The sequence below is a fragment of the Rhinopithecus bieti genome, unplaced genomic scaffold, assembly GCF_001698545.2.
Source record: "Rhinopithecus bieti isolate Rb0 unplaced genomic scaffold, ASM169854v2 scaffold_1295, whole genome shotgun sequence".
Taxonomy (NCBI): Eukaryota; Metazoa; Chordata; class Mammalia; order Primates; family Cercopithecidae; genus Rhinopithecus; species Rhinopithecus bieti.
The window spans coordinates 5292859-5308928 of NW_016803880.1; the positions used below are offsets into that span (position 1 = coordinate 5292859).

The window sequence follows — 16070 nt, forward strand, 5'->3', positions numbered from 1 at the left end:
GTAAACAAAGCTGCTGGGAAGTTTGAACTGAGCAGAGCTCACCGCAGCTTTGCAAAGCCGTTGTAGCCAGACTGCCTCTCTAGATTCCTCTTCTCTGGGCAGGGCATCTCTGAAAGAAAGGCAGCAGCACCAGTCATGGGCTTATAGATAAAACTCCTGTCTCCCTGGGACAGAGCACCTGGGGGAATGGGGGGCTGTGGGTGCAGCTTCAGCAGACTTAAACGTTCCTGCCTGCCAGCTCTGAAGAGAGCAGTGGATCTCCCAGCACAGTGCTCGAGAGCTGCTAATGGATAGACCGCTTCCTCAAGTTCGTCCCTGACCCCCATGCCTCCTGACTGGGAGACACCTCCCAGCAGGGGTCGACAGACATCTCATAGAGGAGACCTCTGGTTGGCATCTGGCAGGTGCCCCTCTAGGATGAAGCTTCCAGAGGAAGGAACAGGCAGCAATCGTGGCTGTTCTGCAGTCTTTTCTGGTGATACCCAGGCAAACAGGGTCTGGAGTGGACCTCCAGCAAACTCCAGCAGACCTGCAGCAGAGAGGCCTGACTGTTAGAAGGAAAACTAACAAACAGGAATAACATCAACATTAACAAAAAGCATGCCCACTCAGAGACCCCATCCGAAGGTTACCAATATCAAAGACCAAAGGTAGATAAATCCATGAAGATGAGGAAAAACCACCACAAAAGCCTGAAAATTCAAAAAAACAGAACACCTCTTCTCCTCCAAAGTATAACAGCTCCTTGCCAGCAAGGGAACAAAACTGGATGAAGAATGAGTTTGATGAATTGACAGAAGTAAGCTTCAGAAGGTGGGTAATAGTTCAGCTCCTCTGAGCTGAACTCCTCATGTTCTAACCCAATGCAAGGAAGCTAAGAACTTTAAAAAAGGTTAGAGGAATTGCTAACTAGAATAACCAGTTTAGAGAACAACATAAATGACCCGATGTAGCTGAAAAACACAGCACAAGAACTTCATGAAGCATACACAAGTTTATCAATAGCTGAATCAATCAAGATGAAGAAAGGATATCAAGGATTGAAGGTCAACTTAATGAAATAAAGTGAGAAGATTAAAGAAAAAAGAATGAAAAGGAATGAACAAAGCCTCCAAGAAATATGAGAATATGTGAAAAAACCAAACCTGTGTTTGATTTGTGTACCTGAAAGTGACAGGGAGAATGGATTCAGTTGGAAAACACTCTTCAGGATATTATCAAGGAGAACTTCCCCAACCTAGCCAGACAGGCTGACGTCCAAATTCAGGAAATACATATAACATCACAAAAATACTCCTGTAGAAGAGCAACCCCAAAACACATAATCATCAGATTTACCAATGTTGAAATAAGGAAAAAATATTAAGGGCAGCCAGAGAGAAATGTTGGGTTACCCACAAAGGTTACCCATCAAACTAACAGCAGATCTCTCTGCAGAAACCCTGCAAGCCAGAAGAGAGTGGGGGCCAATATTCAACATTCTTAAATAAAACAATTTTCAACTCAGAATTTCATATCCAGTCAAACTAAGCTTCATAAGCAAAGGAGAAATAAAATCCTTTATGGACAAGCAAATGCTGAGAGATTTTGTCACCACCAGGCCTGCTTTACAAGAGCTCCTGAAGGAAGCACTAAATATGGAAAGGAAAAACCAGCAGCAGCCACTGCAAAAACATACCAAACTGTTAAGACCATTGACACTATGAAGAAAGGGTGTCAATGAATGAGCAAAATAACCAGCTAGCATCATAATGAAAGGATCAAATTCACACATAATAATATTAACCTTAAATGTAAATGGGCTAAATGCCCCAATTAAAAGTGTGGCTAAATGGCTAAATGCCACAGACTGGCAAATTTGATACAGAGTCAAGACCCATTGGTGTGCTGTATTCAGGAGACCCATCTCCTGTGTAAAGAAACACATAAGCTCAAAACAAAGGGATGGAGGAATATTTACCAGGCAAATTGAAAGCAAAAAATAAATAAATAAATAAATAAAAAAGCAGGGGTTGCAATCCTAGTCTCTGATAAGACAGACTTTAAACCATCAAAGGTCAAAAAAGACAAAGAAGGGCATTACATAATGTTAAAGGGACCAATGCAACGAGAAGAGCTGACTATCGTAAATATATATGCACCCAATACAGGAGGACCCAGGTTCATAAAGCAAGTTCTTAGAGACCTACAAAGAGACTTAAGACTCCCACACAATAACAGTGTAAGATTTTAACACCCTGCTGTCAATATTAGACAGGTCAACAAGACAGAAAATTAGCAAGGATATTCAGAATTTGATTGCAACTCTGGACCAAGCAGACCTAATAGACATTTACAGAACTCTCCACCCCAAGTCAACAGAATATACATTCTTCTCAGCACCACATCGCACTTATTCTAAAATTGACCACATAATTGGAAGTAAAACACTCCTCAGCAAATGCAAAAGAAAAGAAAATCATAACAGTCTCTCAGACCACAGTGCAATCAAATTAGAACTCAGGATTAAGAAACTCACTCAAAACCACACAACTACATGGAAACGGAACAACCTGCTTCTAAATGACTACTGGGTAAATAACGAAATTAAGGCAGAAACAAATAAGTTCTTTGAAACCAATAGGAACAAAGACACAATGTACCAGAATCTCTGGGACACAGCTAAAGCACTGTTTAGAGGGAAATTTGTAGCACTGAATGCTGACAGGAGAAAGCAGAAAAGATCTAAAATTGACACTCTAACATCACAATTAAAAGAACTAGAGAAGCAAGAGCAAACCAATTCAAAAGCTAGCAGAAGGCAAGAAATAACAAAGTTCAGAGTAGAACTGAAGGAGATAGGGACACAAAAAACCCTTCAAAAAATCCATGAATCTAGGAGCTGGATTTTTGAAAAGATCAACAAAATAGATAGACCACTAGCCAGACTAATAAAGAAGAAAAGAGAGAAGAATCAAATAGACACAATAAAAAATGATAAACGGGATACTACCACTGGTCCCAGAGAAATACAAACTACTATCAGAGAATACTATAAACACCTCTCTGCAAATAAACTAGAAAATCTAGAAGAAATGGATAAATTTCTGGACACATACACCCTCCCAAGACTAAACCAGAAAGAAGTCGAATCCCTGAATAGACCAATAACAAGTTCTGAAATTGAGGCAGTAATTAATAGCCTACCAACTTAAAAAAGCCCAGGACCAGAGGGATTCACAGCCAAATTCTACCAGAGGTACAAAGAAGAGCTGGTACCATTGCTTATGAAACTATTCCAAAAAATAGAAAAAGAAGGACTCCTGCCTAACTCATTTTATGAGGCCAGCATTGTCCTGATCCAAAACTTGACAGAGACACAACAAAGAAAATTTCAGGCCAATATTCCTGATGAACTTCGATGTGAAAATCCTCAATAAAATACTGGCAAACAGAATCCAGCAGCACATCAAAAAGCTTATCCCCCACGATCAAGTCAGCTTCATCCCTGGGATGCAAGGCTGGTTCAACGTATGCAAATCATTCAAGGTAATCCATCACATAAACAGAACCAATGACAAAAACCACATGATTTTCTCAACAGATGCAGAAAAGGCCTTTGATAAACTGCAACACCCCTTCATGCCAAAAGCTCTCAATAAACTAGGTGTTGATGGAATGTATCTCAAAATAACAGGAGCTGTTTATGACAAACCCATAAACAATATCATAATGGGCAAAAACTGGAATGCTTCATTCCGTTTGAAAACTGGCACAAGACAAGGATGCCCTCTCTCCCCACTCCTATTAAACATAGTATTGGAATTTCTGCCCAGGGCAAACAGGCAAGAGAAAGAAATAAAGCATATTCAAATAGGAAGAGAGGAAGTCAAATTTTCTCTGTTTGCAGATGACTTGATGGTATATTTAGAAAACCCAATCAATCGTTCCAGCCCAAAATCTCTTTAAGCTGATAAGCAACTTCAGTGAATTATCAGGATACAAAATCAATGTGCAAAATCACAAGCATTCCAATACACAAGTAACAGACAAACAGAGAGCCAAAAACTCCCCTTCACAACTGCCACAAAGAGAATAAATACCTAGGAATACAACTTACAAGGGAGGTGAAGGACCTCTTCAAGGAGAACTACAAACCACTGCTAAAGGAAATAAGAGAGGACACAAACAAATGGAAAAACACTCCATGCACATGGATAGGAAGAATCAATATCATGAAAATGGCCATACTGCCCAAAGTAATTTATAGATTCAATGCTATCCCCATCAACTACCATTGACTTTTTTTCACAGAGTTAGAAAAAACGACTTTAAATTTCATATGGAACCAAAAAAGAGCTGGTATAGCCAAGACAAACCTAAGTAAAAAGAGCAAAGCTGGAGGCATCATGTTATCTGACTTCAAACTATACTACAAGGCTACACTAGCCAAAATAGCATGGCACTGGTACCAAAACAGATACATTGACCGATGGAACAGAACAGAGACCTCAGAAATAACGCCACACATCTACGACCATCTGATCTTTGACAAACCTGACAAAAACAAGCAATGGCGAAATAATTCCCTATTTAATAAATGCTGTTAGGAAAACTGGCTAGCCATATTCAGAAAACTGAAACTGGACCCCTTCTGTACACCTTATATAAAAATTAACTCAGGATGGACTAAAGACTTAAACATAAGAGCTAAAACCATAAAACCCATAGAAGAAAACTTAGGCAATACCATTCAGGAAATAGTCATGGGCAAATACTTCATGACTAAAACACCAAAAGCAATGGCAACAAAAGCCGAAATTGACAAATGGGATCTAATTAAATTAAAGAGCTTCTGCACAGCAAAAAAAACTATCATTAGAGTGAACAGACAACCTACAGAATGGGAGAGAATTTTTACAATCCATCTGAAAAAGGGCTGATATCCAGAATCTACAAGAAACTTAAGCGAATTTACAAGAAAAAAATCAACCCCATCAGAAAATGTGCAAAGGATATGAACAGACACCTCAAAAGAAGACATTTATGTGGCCAACAAACATATGAAAAAAAGCTCATCATTACTGGTCACTAGAGAAATGCAAATCAAATCCACAATGTGATACCATCTCATGCCAGTTAGAATGGCGATCATTAAGAAGTCAGGAAGCAACAGATGCTGGAGAGGATGTGGAGAAATGGGAATGCTTTCACCCTATTGGTGGGAGTGTGAATTAGTTCAACCATTGTGGAAAACAGTATGGTGATTCCTCAAGGATCTAGAACTAGAAGTACCATTTGTCCCAGAAATCCCATTACTAGGTATATACCCAAAGGATTATAAATCATCCTACTATAAAGACACATGCACAGGTATGTTTACTGCAGAACTATTTACAATAGGAAAGTCTTGGAACCAACCCACATGCCCATCAATGATAGACTGGATAACGAAAATGCATCACATGTATACCATGGAATACTATGCAATGAAAAAGGATGAGTTCATGTCCTTTGCAGGGACATGGATGAAGCTGGAAACCATCATTCTCAGCAAACTAACACAGGAATAGAAAACCAAATACTGCATCTTCTCACTCATAAGTGAGAGATGAACAATAAGAACACATGGACACAGGGAGGGGAACATCACAAACCAGGACCTGTTGGGGGCTGGGGGACTAGGGGAGGAGAAATACCTAATGTAGATGACAGGTTGATGGGTGCAGCAAACCACCATGGCATGTGCATACCTATATAACAAACCTGCACATTCTGCACATGTATCTGAGAAACTAAATTATATATTTAAAAAGGATATAAAGAAGAGGAGTGCTATCATATGTTTAAAAGAGGATGTTTAATTTAGCAGAGGTTGCAGAATGCAATGGGGAGTAAAATCCAGTGAAAGAGTGGAGAATTGAGACTATCATTTGTCAAGGTTGTAGTTCAAAGTCCAACTTCCAGAAATCTGTTACTAGATCTGGAAAAGGTAGAGACTTGGAGGAGTCGTCAGACTTTGGAGGGAAACAGTCTCTCCTCAGACACAGAGAATGCTCCCCTAAAATGCCCCCACAATTCTGGTAGCCTGAGGATGCCAGAAAATATCTTGCAGAGATGAGAACAAATATGTTTGACATGAATGCAAGCACAGCAGAGGAAGGTCAGGTTTGCCCCAGGTATCTGAACAGGGAAATACTGAGGGTTCCTTAAAACAACAAAACAACACAACTCAGCCATTCTCTTCTTAGAGCACTGAGATCTACAAACCAAGGACCGCAGTGGTGTGTCAGACGTGACCTCTTCAATGGCTGAGACACCCCTTGCTACAGTCTGGCTGCAGCACTAGTCAGAGTTCATCTTCCCACTGACCTGGTTTTGATTCTGTTTTCTAATCTTTTCGGCTTAGTTGAATCTATCTGGGGTATTCATGTGTGATCAAGCTATAGCCACTCTTTTGGTAATAGCAGACTGGCCCCATTGATCCCTGGCAGAGTCTCTTGCTCCTGTAGCTAAAGCACTCCAAGAAATATGCGCATAATCTTAAGTCAGTGGTAGTGGGAAGGGAGAAGTAGGTTTGCGTTAGAGAGATCTGGAAGGTTGAATGAGCAGGATTTGGTAATAAATTGGGTGTGGCCATTACAGAAGACAGAAGAGGCAGAGCTGAGCCTGGGTAATGGTGTTTAAACTCTTGTTTAAAGCTAAAGATATTTTTTTTGCCAGAAAAATCCAGGTAGGTACATTTTGCCTACAATATCAGGAGGCTCACAGAAGCTTTAGCCAAATGTTAGGAACCCCTCTGTAGAGGAAAATCCTAGGGGTTGGATAGGACGACCTGAAAGATTCCTTCTGCTTCCTCAATATTTGAATAGTTGTAGAACCCAAGTATTGGTATATTTGGGGGCCTATTGGTAGCTACAAGGAAGTCAGGAAGGGGAGCTGGTGCTTTTATGAGGCACTAGGCAATGCAGGAGGGAAATGTATTTTGTTTTAGACCTGGAGGTTGAAGTGCTGGGAGGGCATTCTTGGGCAGATGTTGAGTGGGCTACAAAAGGCACACTTGGAGAAAGTGTTTAGAGCATTAGATCTGCACTGTTGAATATGGTAGCCATTGGGCACATGTGGCCATTGAAGACTGTGGCTAACAAAATGTAGATAATCCTAACTGGGATATACTATAAGTGTAATGTACATCCATTTCTAAGATGGTTATGAAATATCAAATATGTAAATTTAAGAATATTAGCTACATGTTGAATCATAATATTTTGAATATATTCAGTTAAATAAATATATGATTAAAATAAGTCCATCAGCTCCTCCTTACTTTTTGAATGTGGCTACTGGAAATTTTAAAACTACATGTGTAGTTTCTGTTTGTAGCTCACATATTTGTGTTGGGTAGCACTGCTCAAGGTGGTGTTTGGAGGTAGTTATCAGGGACAACTTGGGAACATTTGAGGTCTCTGGGAAGAGGATATACAGAGAGAAAAGCAGAAGGTTGAAGACATACTTGTGGAGCATTTCTACATTCACAGATCTAGAAGGAAGAGGAGGAGACTGGAAAGGAGCTAGGGAATAAGGCCAGAGAAGGGGAAGTAGGTGACATCACAGGAATGTGGGGAAGAAGGGGCTTTAGGAAAGAAAAGGATAGTGATAAGGATTATGCAAAGTAATTTGACCTTTGTTCTGTTGCTATTGGAGAGCACATGGAGGTTTTCTTCCCCAGAAAGTAAAATGATCAAATTTAAATTTTAAGAAGATGATTTTGGTAAGAAAATAATGAACCAATTGGATTGACAGAGAAGCTGAAGGTCAGATGGATAGCTAGAAAGTCAGGGAATAAGAACAATCAAAAAGCCTCTAGGCATCTAGAAAGCTGAGCAGAAAAGACTTGTTTTGACTTTGAGAAAGAACTTTTATTTTCTTGCCTTGAAAATGAGGTGTTTTGAACAGTGAGATTTTGGTAATTTAAAGCTTGTGTCTCTGTTTATAGAATCCAGAAAATGGGTTGCAGTAAAAATCAGTGTCACAGATGATTAAAGATGCTTTGCATGGGAAAAATAGAAGGCAGTAAAGAAACTAAAGACACAAAAGTTACAGGATATCTAAGAAACAAAGGTTGTCTTTTGGTATAATTGTCTCATGTAGAGAAAACAGAAAACATTATTCCCCACCCTTAAGAACATGAAAGTAGAAAAGAATGGTTTCTAAAAAGAGTTTTCCTTGAGACTTTGCCACCATAACTTGTGACCATTTAAGGTATTTCTAAGTGTTTACAAATTGAACGTACTGTGTCCTAGAATGTCCTTTGAGCAGAAATTTTGGCACTTAAAAGTATTTATTTGGAGTTTGATTTAAGGCAGAGAACAGATTGAAATATATGAAAGTACAAAACTCAGAGAAGTAAGTGAAGATGAGCTGAATATTCTGAAGGTTGTATTAGTCCATTTTCATACTGCTATGAAGAAATACCTGAGACTGGGTAATTTTCTTAAAAAAAGAGGTTTAATGGACTTACAGTTCCACATGGCTGGTAATGCCTCACGATCATGGCGGAAAGTGAAGGAGGAGTAAAGGCACATCTTACATGGTGGCAGGCAAGAGAGCATGTGCAGGGAACTGTCCTTTATAAAAGCATTGGATCTCATGAGATGTATTCACTCTCAGGAGAACAGCATGGGAAAAACCCACACCCATAATTAAATTACCTCCCACTGGGTTTCTCCCTTGACGAGTGAGGATTATGGGAGCTACAAGATAAGATTTGGATGGGGACATGGTCAATCCATATCAAAGGTATTTGGATCCTGTTTAAATATATGTTATAGTCTTTGCTAGCTTAAAGGGAAAAGAGAAATAATGGCAAAAGGAAGCCAACAGAAGGAGCCATATGAGGGGACTAAACAAAAAGGACATGGTCAATTAAAGACATTTGGAAAACCTACCTAGATGGAGTACTATAGGATTTGGATACTTTGTTGGATACTGAATACACAGGATTAGGATGAAATCAGTGCTGTTGTAGAATAACTGTAATATGCAGCAGCTAACATTTATTGAGCATTTATTATATACTCATTTATTTATTACCACAATCTCACACAGTAGGTATTATCTCAATGCTACAGATGGTGCAGTGAGATTAGGTAACTTGTCCAAGGTCACCCAGGTAGCCAGTGAGCCCACGATATCATGCTGTCTCCTTAAGTGTTGTTAGGGAGACACACGATGAACCAGGAGGTGTTGGCTGGGTTATCTGTGGTAACACATGACTCCAAAAATTTTAGTAATCTATAATAACACAGTTTTTTTGTTTGTTTGATTGGTTTGGCTTTGGTTTTGGTTTTCTTTTTCTTTTTTTTTTTCTTTTTAAATTTCATTGCAGGACACTTGCTCTGATTCATTTCTGGACTTAAGTGGAAGAAGCAGCCCTTATCTACGATATTGTCAGTCTTTGGCAGAGGGAATACAAAGCAATGGAAGGATGATGTGATGGCTCTGAAAGCTTCTCTTGAATGTAGAATATAAAGTTTGCTCACCTTTTGTTATCCAAAGTAAGCCATGCGGCAAGCCTGACAGCGGGGTGAAGAGTGAAATGTTCCCACTATGGAGGGTCTTTAGAGGACCCCTAGAGAGAGTTTGGGTTCTTTGTCTTTTGTTTTTGTTTATTTTTATCATGTGAATCTTTAGCTTTATAAGGAAGAGAAGCAATGAATGGTTGGTCTGACTTCTTTCCACACTGAGGAGTTAATAGGATGACCCAAAAAGTTAATTCCCACACTGTCAGTGTTGTTTGGGGAGGGGCAGGTGGCAGAGAGTTACGCACGCGGGAGACAGTACAAGGGAGAGCACTGCCTCTCATAGGGGTCAGTAAGGTAGTGAGACAGCCAAGTGGAAAGGGGTCCGCAGAGAAACTTCAGGCGCCCTGCACACTGGGAGGAGTGCGCACTCGGGTGGAGCCACAAACGTTTGCACCTTTTGCAGGGCGGACGACCCTGACCCCTCCTCTTCCTGGTTAGAACCTGGGCTTCAATCTGTGAGGGAGGAAGCCTGTAGAGCAGGACTGTCTCTCTGCTGAGAGTCCCTGTTTCCCATTTTTTCCTTTTTGCCCCATAAATTCTATTTTTATCACCCTTTAAAGTGTCTGTGAGCCTAATATTTCACGGCTGTGTGACAAGGACCCGGCTCTTAGGTGAACTAAGGAGAAAATCCTACAACAGTAGTACTAGGCCATAGCCTAAATCCAAACACAGCAAAATCCACACAACCAAAATCTTTGCTGAGCAAGGTACCTGGAAAAAAAAAACCTGTCTCAACAGTAAGTCAGGCCACATCAGACAGAAGCTAAAGGCTAGCCCGAGTGAGAGCTGGTAAGGAAGGAGAGATGAAGCAAGGTGTTATGAAACAAGATCCGGTGAGGGCTGAAGGTCAGTTCAGCTATAAAGGGTGGAGGGAAGCCAGTTTTTGAGGAGGTCACTTCAAGCCTTGAGTTCCTTTGTCTAAGCCCCTGTTCTCCTGGCTGTTTCCCATTAATTCTGGGGGAATGTGCTATGAACTGATGGGCACAGATGTGTGTAAAAGAGAGACAGTTATAGGCAGTCCTATTTATTCAAATGTGACAGGATGATGGACCTAGTCACATCCACAAAACCAATTATAAGCTAAACCCATGCAGGTAGTTAGGTAGAACACACCCATTTAAAAACGAACAGCACTCGGCCGGGTGCGGTGGCTCAAGCCTGTAATCCCAGCACTTTGGGAGGCCGAGACGGGCGGATCACGAGGTCAGGAGATCGAGACCATCCTGGCTAACACAGTGAAACCTCGTCTCTACTAAAATACAAAAAACTAGCCAGGCGAGGTGGCGGGCACCTGTAGTCCCAGCTACTCGGGAGGCTGAGGCAGGAGAATGGCGTGAACCCGGGAGGCAGAGCTTGCAGTGAGCTGAGATCCGGCCACTGTACTCCAGCCCGGGCGACAGAGCCAGACTCTGTCTCAAAAAAACAAAAACAAAAACGAAAACAAAAACAAAAAACGAACAGCACTTTAATTCTTGAATTAATGTTAAATTCAACCTGAATTTATTGGATAAATGTCTCATTTCGTGTTAGTAAATCTAACTAAAGACTAACTAAATCTAACTAATGACTCTAACTACAGCTATTTCCACAGAGATGTAAATTGCTCTTGATGAATACAATAAAAGCAAGTAATAATCACTTTTTGGAACTTAGAACAAATTCACTTCGGTGAAGGTCAAGCACTTGAGAATAAGATAATTATTTTTCCTTTCAAATACTAAAGAGTTGCCAAAACTCTGGTGATAAATTGGAACATTTAGGAAATGAAGGCAACAAGAAGATTTAATTTATTGCCCATGTATAAGAATTCTAATTTTGGCACATTCCTTATAATCTTTTCCTGTATACATGTAAAAACTGTGTAATTACATAGTTTAAAATTTCACTGTAATATAACATGTCCCATAAACAATTTTTCAGGTTCTAGTCCTTATGATTATAATGGTTGCAACATAGTTCACTGCATAGAGTTAACATAATTTAATTTATTATTTTCATTATTAGACATGTAGTTTCTTTCAGTTTATTATCATTATTAATAATACTGCAGTAAATGGCCACATGGAACCTATGTGTTTTTTGTTTGTTTGTTTTGGATTTTTTTCATTGCAATACATGCCCTAAATTGGGATTACTGGGTCAAAGATTATGAAATTTTAATGACTATGCAAACTATTTTTAAAAGAACTCCCAATTTATCAAAAACATGTGAGTATGTAATTCACTGAATTCTCCCTTGCTTTAGAAATTATATTGAAAGGTTATATAAATTGACTAATTCATATTGTAGAAGAAAATGATACTTTGTGTTAATTTGTGTGTCTGAATACTTGTGAGGCTAAACACTATACCACAGGGTTTCTTTCACCAACAGAAGGAGTTATAATTCTTTCATTCGGTAAGTGGACAAATATTTTTTGAGCGCCTACAGCGTGCCAGGCAGTTTTCTTTGTTTGTTTGTTTGAGACCACACAGCAGTGAAGTAAACAAACTCCCTTGCCCTAATGGATTTTACAGTCATGTAAAAAAAGACAATAAACATAATGAGTATTAAAATTGTGTAGTATGTTAGAATGTTATAACTGCTGTTAAAAAGTGAGATAAAAATAATACGGAGTTTGTTAGCAGAAGTTGCATTTCTAAATACGGTGGTCACTGAGAAACAAATATTTGAACAAATACCTGAAAGAGGTGGAGTAGGTCCCATATGGGTGTCAGAGGAAAGAGTGTTGCAGCCAGGGACCTCAGGTTGTAGAAGACCCTAAGCGGACCGTGTGTGAGGTGTTGCAGGAGAATGAGGGAGGACAGTTTGGCTAGAGTGAAGTGAAATCTTTGATGTGATGAAGTGATGATCTTTGATGAAATCTAACGATGCTTATGTGTTTCACAGGAGAAAAACAAAAGGAGAGAAAAATCTAAACCCAGCACAAGAGAAAGTTTCAAAAAAGAGGTCTTCGCCAATACCAAAATTAGCTGTGATATTCAGGAATTAAAAAATGGAAACACGATAACCACATTCAATAAAGACCAAGGCCAGCTTCCATTGGCCAGAGCTCAGCCATGCAGCCACACTTGGCTAAAGAGACTGACTGAAGAATTCCCTGAGTATTTTAATGTAGCTCTGGTTATAACACAGAATAACCACAAGGTGGCAGAAGAACTCCATTCTTGTAAATATCTTAGTTTCTTTATTTTATCTTCCCTATTCCATCTAGTGTTCCTTGAATTTTACTATTTTGTTGGTTTGAAAATATGTGTGACCTACGTCCTTTAAAGGATTTGGTTGCTAAAGTTTTAAATAGGCTGGAATATAAAACATTTATAGAAAAGAAAAATACCTACAGTATGATGTTAGTGAACTATTAATAATTAATCCAATTAAATAAAATATATTTGCTTTGGATTAATACATATCTTGTTTTGATGTTTGCTAAATAAAACTAAGCATTAGGAGGTCAAATAGCCACAACGAACATTTTCGTATTATTTAATAAGCCAGTTTCAAGGCATACATGCTAAATTTGTTCTTAAGGAAAAGTTGAATTTTTGCTTTCATGAAATTACAAACTCTAAAGCAATTTTATACCTGTAAATCCAATGTGTTCTGAAGTTTAAAGTGTCAAAGGCTACCGGATTTAAACAGATCTTGCATGACTCTCTGTTTCATCTCTTCAGAGGCTGATAGTAAGCAAGTTTGGCAGCAACTCACAGCTTCTGCTGTAACATGATGCTAATAATGACGACTTTATAAAATTGTTGCAAAGAGTCAATGATGCCACAAGCAACGTCCTTTATATATGCAGAATTTAAAAAATCAGTAGAAATATTCCTTCCTCTATTCCCAATTTTTCTAACGTTATTTGCAACTGGTGTTTTAATGCAAGACCAAAGGCTAAAATATACATGTAGCTAGCAGAATCAAAACCTAGATCAGATGTTCAAAAGCATCATGCTGCTAAAAGATTTCAGGGTCTAAACTGTGCTCACTGTTCTGAAACATCTTTCCACTTCCTGTTAAAAAAAAACCCATGATATTCTTTGAAGCTCATTTTTTGGGCTTCATGTGTTGTAACTACACATTTGTTATATAGGGTAAATGATGACTTACGCTCTATGGTGTTATTCAGTACACTGTAGAAAAAGGAGAATAAAGAATGTTATTTGTCAGTAGGTAGCTCTGTCCTCTTTATCCTTGAATGTAATTTACTAAAGAGCTGACAAAATTACAGCACAGGCAGCAATTCACCATATTACCCTGCAGACAGCCAAGAGACTGACATTGAGATGATGCTTTTTAACTTGGGTCTGTGTAAGGAACCTGACGGGGTTATATGAAATCTTCATTTCTATACTATGAAAAAATGATGTTGCTTGTAAGAAGGACACACAAAAGTGTGTACTCTGGGCAAGGCTATTGATAAAGAAGCAACAGAGATGTATGGAAACCCAATATGTAACACTGAAATGGCTTTTGATTCATTTGTATTTGGTCTCAGACAAGAAACATAGATTAGGAAAAGGTCTAAAAAAATGGAGCACTAGGAAAAATGATAGGAAATTTTGTGGTTTTGACTAACAGCTATCTAATATGAAATACACATTTGTAATATTTTGACATATATGATTTAATACAACTACATTTTGTAATAAATATCTTTAATTCTAAGGATTGAAAATCTTAAAAGGATCTCAGTTTTATAGTTATAGCTGTTTTGTTTCAATAGGCTGATGGACTTGGAAGTTGCAGGTTTCTTAAACACATTCGATGAACTTGAAAAACAGGGGGAGATACTTTCAGGTGGCCTTGAATGGGAATGGGGGGGACCCTGAATTTCTCTGGACACCTCTTTCTTCCTTTCTTCTCTGTAGGTGGGGACCTCTTCTTCTCAACTAGTCAGCAATTATAAGAATGAAAATTATCTTAGCAGCTATTCAGAGTAGGTTCAAAAGATAATCAAATAAAGAAGATTTCAATATTCTCAAGGCAGAAGAGACAATGTCTTTGCATCTGCAGTTGGAAAGCCTGGAGTAATCTCCTTCCCATGCTTCTCTGTGGAAATTCCTTCTGTTTTCAAGGTCTTGAGCATATGATAACTCTATGATGGATTTTCTGACTCCTGGAGTTAAAATGTTCCTTCCCTTGCCTGCAGTCACATAGCCATGAGTTTATCAGGAGTTGCATCCTCAAACAGAGCTGCTAGGCCACGTGTGCTCCGTACAGCCTCTGGTATTGGCGTATGACTACTGAGCTGGCATTTTTCTCAATTCTTAAGAAAATCAAAACCAGTTTGGTTTTCTTTTAAATAGTGGTAAAATAGACATCATATAAAATCTACTATTCTAACCATTTTTAAGTGTACAATTCAGTGGCATTAAGTACACTCACGTTGTTATGTAATTATCACCACTCAACAGTTTTTTGTGTGGATTTTTCAGGGTTTTCTAAATATATAATTCTATCATCTGTGAACAGAGGTAAATTTAATTCTTCATTTCCAATTTTATTTCCTTTTCTAATATTATGTTGAATAGAAGTCAGATAAAAAATGTCTGATTATACTTATATGAAGCACCTAGAAGTCAAATTCATAGAGCTAGAAAGTAGAATAGTCTATGAAGGGCTTTGGAGAGGGGGTAGTGAGAGTTATGGTTTAATGGGTACAGTTTCAGTTTGTGTTGATGAAAACATTTTGGGTGTGGTATATGAGCTTTTGTCTTAGGTTCTGATTTCAGAGAAAAATGGCCAATATATGCTGCTTTTGTTTTGCTCATGACTAGAAAACTGGGGTCTGGGAACCAAGGGGTGGAAGTGGGATTGGCTTTTTTCACTGTCACTTCCAGCGATACACTTGGGGACAGTCTTCATCTTCACAGCCTTAGGATCTTCCGGAATGAAATGCTTGGTTCTCATGGGTAGAACACACATATGGAGGACACAGTAGGAATTCCAGTGAATGAAGCTACTGAACTCCTGGTCACTCTTGAACCCCCAAATCAGAGGATCAGCAGGCAAAAAGGGGCTGTTCCATATGGGCGGGATAATTGAGTCTGATTGCTGCGTGAGGAGGTAGGACTGATGCTGCACCATGGTATCAGGTAGGAGTAGCTCTGGAATGTGGAAATTCACTGGGTTCTCTTTGGATGCTTCCACGTTCATTGACAACTATAAATGAGAAATTGAGCAACCTTGGCCCAACCAAGACGAGAAAAATAAAAACTAAGATTTCTCAAGGATGAAGGTCTAGGTTATCCAACCAGAAAAGCCTCGGGCTGCCAAAACACTGGTCAAGGCAAAATGAAAATAGATGATGAAGAAGATTAATGGTATATATTAGTTATGACCTCAGGTTGATGACAGCAGCAGGGACTGGTCCATCAACCCTTTATACTATGCCCTTGTAGACACCGGGGTTGGTTGGAGATTGAAGAGGTCTTTGTAACACTTGGGACGTAAAAGAAGCCATGCCAGACTGCTGCTTTTTGTCTTACGTTGAAGGGAAATGGCCG

General features: G+C 39.0%; 1 long non-coding RNA gene across 1 annotated transcript in view; it reads left to right on the forward strand.

Moving 5' to 3' along the window:
• Positions 1-13032, forward strand: part of LOC108518316 (uncharacterized) — a 27795-nt gene extending 14763 nt beyond the window's left edge. The window contains exons 2-3 of the long non-coding RNA XR_001882345.1: positions 9368-9536; positions 12454-13032. This is a non-coding gene — a long non-coding RNA (uncharacterized LOC108518316). The remainder of the gene's footprint in view (positions 1-9367; positions 9537-12453) is intronic.
• The last annotated feature ends 3038 nt before the right edge of the window (positions 13033-16070 follow it).